This window comes from Armigeres subalbatus, chromosome 2 (assembly GCF_024139115.2).
Source record: "Armigeres subalbatus isolate Guangzhou_Male chromosome 2, GZ_Asu_2, whole genome shotgun sequence".
Lineage (NCBI taxonomy): Eukaryota > Metazoa > Arthropoda > Insecta > Diptera > Culicidae > Armigeres > Armigeres subalbatus.
In genome coordinates this window covers 65,934,233-65,940,232 of record NC_085140.1, presented here as the reverse complement: position 1 = coordinate 65,940,232, position 6,000 = coordinate 65,934,233, and positions in this window count along the sequence as shown.

Below are 6,000 nucleotides of genomic sequence, written 5' to 3'. Positions count from 1 at the left end.
TTCCGTTTTCCGGATCTCTGCCATCCTAGACCTTCGGAGGAGCTCTCCTCTCGTTTCCTTGGCGAGCGCTCCACATCCCAGCACTGCAGATAACTGCGCGACGCCCTGCGATGAGCGATAAGTAATGATAAAATGGGTTTTTCTTTGACTTAAATATGTATGCTCCATAATGGTGTAAACACCTACGTATAAATGAAAATTATTTGGTGATGATCTTATTTTGTAATAGCAAATCATAATAATACATTAAAATAAAATACTTTGAAGGCTTGATTGGAATGTATTAACTATAGTTGTATTCAACCGTATTTAGTGTCCCATTGTCAGATTCAACTTGTAGCTAGTGAATAGCTATTTTTAATAAATATTTATTTAAAATTTAATGTATGAACCAGTTGTAGGTTTTATTGTTCAAGTTTATCTTGAACAGTTTTATTCATATTTATTTTAGTGTCATTACATAGTTTGCAATTCCACTTCATCATGGAGCATTTGTTGAGCTGTCATTTTCTTCTTTCACGCTGAAAAAGCTCTTGGAAGGTTCTGTTTCGCTTCGGGGGTAAATCCGGGCGTGCCATGAAATTTAATGCGGTGGCCTACTTTTGTGAAACCGTTGCCGAGACGCCCACTCGCCACGACCTTTCTCTCGGCGAAGTTTGGTTTGTTAGCTGCTTAGGCTTGAGTGCTGATGGTTGCTACTTTAAGAAATGAAGGCAATACCTTATAAGTATTTACAATCGAAGTTCAATAAAAGTTGTTTGGAAAATGGAGTCAACTTTTTATCAATCTTAGAGGCATGGTATTATAATTTTTTATTTAAAATTGATTTGAAGAAAAAAAAATGTTCGGAATAAAAAATAAGTACTATGTAATATTAAAGCATCAAACCAGAAAAAATACGTAAGCCATGAGTAGGATGATGTTTAGGGAAATTGATAATTGGAAATTGCGGTGGGGTTCGTAGAATCAAGTATCAAGAGATTCCAATTGGGCTTCCCAAAGACTTATACATTTGACGGGCAGCTATTGATAGTGATGAATTCGGAAGAGGAAACAGATTTAAATTGTCCTTCCTCAATGACGAAAAAACATGTCTCCATACAATATTCAACGTCTCTTACCGTGATTGGTGCAGACATCTCAGCACTACTTAGAAGAATGATTATTCCCAAAGGATGTTTGCGTTGAAACCCCCCTCGTGCTTATCACAGTCCCGTCAAGGATAAACACCAATGACCCTCGGGTGACGAACATCATCAGACAACAAAGACCATCCAGCGGCGGCGAAGGACGTCGACGATGACCGTGAGCCCGTCGCAGCTTGTTTTTCAAAGCGCCAGGTTATGTTGTCGAAGCGTGTTGATACGAACTCCATAAATTTTCCCCTCAGTGACTCCTTCCACCATTCCTGGCTGCTCTGCTGATGTTGTTATACTCAATCATTTCGACGTCGGTCCAGTTACCAGTTTCGAAGAATGGCTTCAATAGGGTGTAGACCGCGGAGACTGGCTCGGGCGCCCGTCAGTCTGTATCATAGTACTAGTGTGGGATCTAAATAGCGGCCACATAAACCGCTTGGAATATAGATTTGGGAACGCATAGACTGGCGAAGCTGAACCTTTTACCACACAAGGACGTAACGCCGGAAAAGGCAGTTTACAGCCCAATTGTAATGCTTTTCACATAAACATTTTCAATATCTGTATGAGCCGTAACGATATGATGGGCTCCCTTCCCTCTAGAGAACATGGCGACCACGCAATTTGTCAAAGGTGCATCCAGTCGAACATAAAGAATGTACTCTACCATGCATTCGCTCATCTGTGAATTCCACTATCTATAGCTTGCACCACTACTGTTGTGGTAGCTTAGTAGCAGATCCGACGCGACGTCCGATGCCGTAGCGACAATCCCGACTGGCAGCAGTTGACGGAAACGGTGAGGCGATGGACGACAAGCGCAATTTTCGTACGAGAGTAGAGCAGAACAGAGCACTTCGGTTCTTCGGAACCGACGCAGTGAGAACAGCATCATCGGCATCGTTAGGATATCGCTTTTCCAAGCGAGTAGTTTAAAAAAAAACAATGTATTTTAATTCGCAATACTCAACTTGACATAAATCTATAGAGTGCGTAAAATATGGATTAAGAATTGAAAGGTTCGAGAAGGAAAACGCTGGATTTTTCAAAACATCTCAGTCGGGGTAGTTAGGAATAGAAATTACTGCGTAGGAGGCAGATGGATCCATGGATTATAAATCATTCTTTTGTGCAGATGTAGTACACCTCTTCCTTGTATCAAATATCGTTGATTATCGTTTTACATGTTATAAAAATGAGATTACAAAATTTTATGGGGGATGCAAAGTCTCTTGAGTTCTGCTCCAGCGACGTCTCTGGGCGACGCGAGATGAGGACGAGAATGAGCTGATGATGGGAGGTGCAGAGTGTCAGGAGAATTGTTGTTCACACGAAAACGAAAAAGCTCCTACAACAAACGAGAATTGTGCGGGTATTATTGAGGGCGCCCAGCCAAGCGAAAACAGACTCTAACCGTCTCGTCAGCCGGTATTTTAGCCGGTTGGGTGGGGCGGGACAAAATTGATGCGGGGGCGTTTTGTGAGCATCATTGACGAATGATATTGCCTCCACGTGTGTTTGTCGAGGCGGCGCATATTCGGGAGCGTGCCGGTCTATAAATTGAGATCGACACATCTGCTATTTTCTTTAATAAAGCACTATTCAAGATTAGATAACATGAATGGAATGGAAAATTCTGAAATCTTTGTGAAAATCATAATGTATTAGGTATATAATGCTTAGTCCAAGAAATCACAACTAATTGAATTGCTTGACTTTTGTTTGAAACAAACTTCAATTTTTGTGGTAAGAACCATGGAGGGTTCCGAGTAAGTACTGTCTCATTTATCTTTCTTATTTTATTGTTACTTTACAGCTACGCATTTAGGCCTTAACAGAAATTACTATGTCTGAAACTTGATTATGCATATGTACAACATGTGATAGATTTAGTTCGGAAAAGGTATTGGAGGGTAACCGCCCCTTCGGTGGGGTTTGATCCTGGGGTCGTGGGATCAAACCCCACCGAAGGGGCGGTTACCCTCCAATACCTTTTCCGAACTAAATCTATCACATGTTGTACATATGCATAATCAAGTTTCAGACATAGTAATTAATTTCCACACCGGGTGGCTTAATACCCGGCATATAGGCAATTAACTTTGAATGTACTCAACAGAAAGGTCGTTTTCAATGTCTCGTTCTTGAGAAGAGTATGCTAAATTCGACTAAAAAGTTCTAAATGGTTTTCTATCCAATTTAATTCATGATTTATTCGCCTCCTGTATGTACTGACTTCTATATCCTGCATCCCTCCATAGGGCACTGCACAGACGAAGCTTTTTTTTTTGTTTTTATTACCTATAAAGATTTGAGGCATTCGAACAAATCTCTTTTTCTTTCGTTCTTCATGGAAGTTATAAACAACAATATTGAAGGGACCATCGAGATAAGAAGAGGTCGAAGAATGAGATACTGAAATGGGGTATAGATCGAAAAAAGCTCGATGCTATGAAAAACGACAACAAAACAATTATCATCTGCTTGCCCGTCACTACGAAACCAACTCCATGCTCTGTTTTTCTGCCGCCGCTGTAATAGATGTTATATTTGAATGCAGTGTTGGTCGACGGGTCCACGACCAAGAATTCATGTTCTCCGGATCTAGGCCATTGAACTTCTTCAATAGCAACCACATTCATTCCAACCTTCTGCAGTTCACGAGCTAGAAGGCTCACTCGTCCAAGTTCATTTAGTGTCCTGACATTCCAAGTACCAAGTTTCCAATCATAGTCCTTATTTCGTTGCCGGGCCAAAAATAACGTTCTCTTTTTCTTCTATCCCCATGTTTTGTGATATTTGAGAGGCTTCAGTAAGCTACCTTACCGGGGTCGCGTTACCTTCATCGCACTGGTGGGGCTGACACCTTAGGTATAGCTGACGCGATACATTTCGTTATTCAGCTGCTGGGTACCGGGCAGACGCTGTTTGAGCCGCACCTCCTGGTGAACAGACGCTCGAGGCGCACCTTCTCACTCTAGCTGATGTCAGAAGGACAACAGTGCCCAGGCTGCCCAACCAGCTAAGTCCACAACCCTTAGCTGGCGATTTTTTTGTCATCGGAAGATCCGTGGAAGCGTGAGATAGGAACTTGTGGGGACCAGAGCATGCGTGTTAATATAGAATGATGGTTTGACGTTGTGGGTCAAATTTGGCCTGATGGAGCAGCTATCTGAGAGAGGTCTATTGCGGAAGCTCGATAGGATGCTACCAGTTATGTTGATGATAATGATGAAATGGTATCTGATAATACAAATTTATGCCTTATATCCAAATATACGGTGCCTCTGATTTGAGGCGAAAAAGTTGGGACAGTGAAATTTCTGACTACTTGTTACAAATATTTATTTCAACATTTTCCAAGAACAAAAATACGAATATTAACGCTAAAAATGGTTTCAGGTGAGACGATTTTTAAAAATGCAGGAACTTTTTTGTTCAAATGTAGCTTGAATCTGGATTTGCAGATATTTTTATTTCAACAGAAGTTTAAATTGCTAAGAAGAGAATTAAAAGCTTGAGATCTTTTTTGATTAAGTAATGTTGCTCAATCAGGCTTAATCTGTCACACCTATTTAATCAATACTTCTTCAATAATAAAAACGAACCGACGGTTTCAGTATTTTCCGATTTTATAAAAAAAAAATGATTTAAACATATTTGATTTTCGCCTATTAGTATATTACCAAAGGCATATTATTTGACTCATGGCGGCGAAGCCTCAATAAAGAAATAAAAGAAGTCGACCGAAATCTAGCCTGGCAACAGGTTAAAGCGATAGCCGGGCAACGCTCAGGATGGAGATTTTTCAAGTCGGCACTTTGCACCACCGGAGGTGTACAGGATCCCTAAGTAAGTAAGTAAAAGACATATTATTATATAACTCAATAATTACAATTAGAAACAAAAAGGGGGAGGGGGGCTTTTAATATGTTTTTTTCTCCTTTTCCTTTCAGAGAGCGAATAATAGAGCTTTAACCGAATAGCGTAGCCCCATCTCACGAAAATCCACAATGCTGTAACATAAATTTCTTAGCATGATTTCTCACGTCTCGTCTGTTCATAATTTTTATATCATTTGCTTATGGTGATATTCCTAAACCACATCCCCTACCAATCTTCCAACCCGTTGACCAAAGAGTAATGGTTTCTTTTTAACTTAAATTCAATTTATTTTCATTTTCTTATGTTCAGTTTAAGTGTTTGGCCACCTGGCCCTTCATCTTCATTTTTTTATTATTTGTTTTGTAAAGATAATTTTTTGAGTTCTAATTTTACATGTTAACCTTGAGGAGGCATTAGTTAATTTACAATTTGATAACCTAACTACTATTTACACTAATATTTACAATAATAATTTAATAACCTAGATTGGAACTAGCGCCCTAAGCGCTTCTTGGTCCGAGCTCAGGCAACGGAACCTAAACTTTTCTTTACACTCTCTAAAGTGTTCATGTAAAGTTTTTATCCCAGCCAGACGGTGGACCTCGGATGTTCTTGTCCTGGGAGGGGTGTTGAGAATCATCCTCAGGAATTTGTTTTGGATCCGTTGAAGTTTGAGGTGGTGGACTCTCCCAGACCGGCATGCCGTATTCGATCACAGATCACAGCAAGCGTATTTTTCTGGGACAATGACGACCGACGGTTGATCAAAGGGTACAGTAGTTTTAACAAAACGTTACACTTTGTCACCGTCTTGTCAACCTGTTGCCTGAAAATAAGCTTGCTGTCGAGGGTCAAGCCAAGGTAGTCGGCCTCATTGACCCATTCCACAGTCGTACCACTGAGGATGATTTTACAGTCCCCAGGCGGAACATGTTTAGGGGATTTAGAGTGGGGGAAAATGATGACCTGGGTCTTC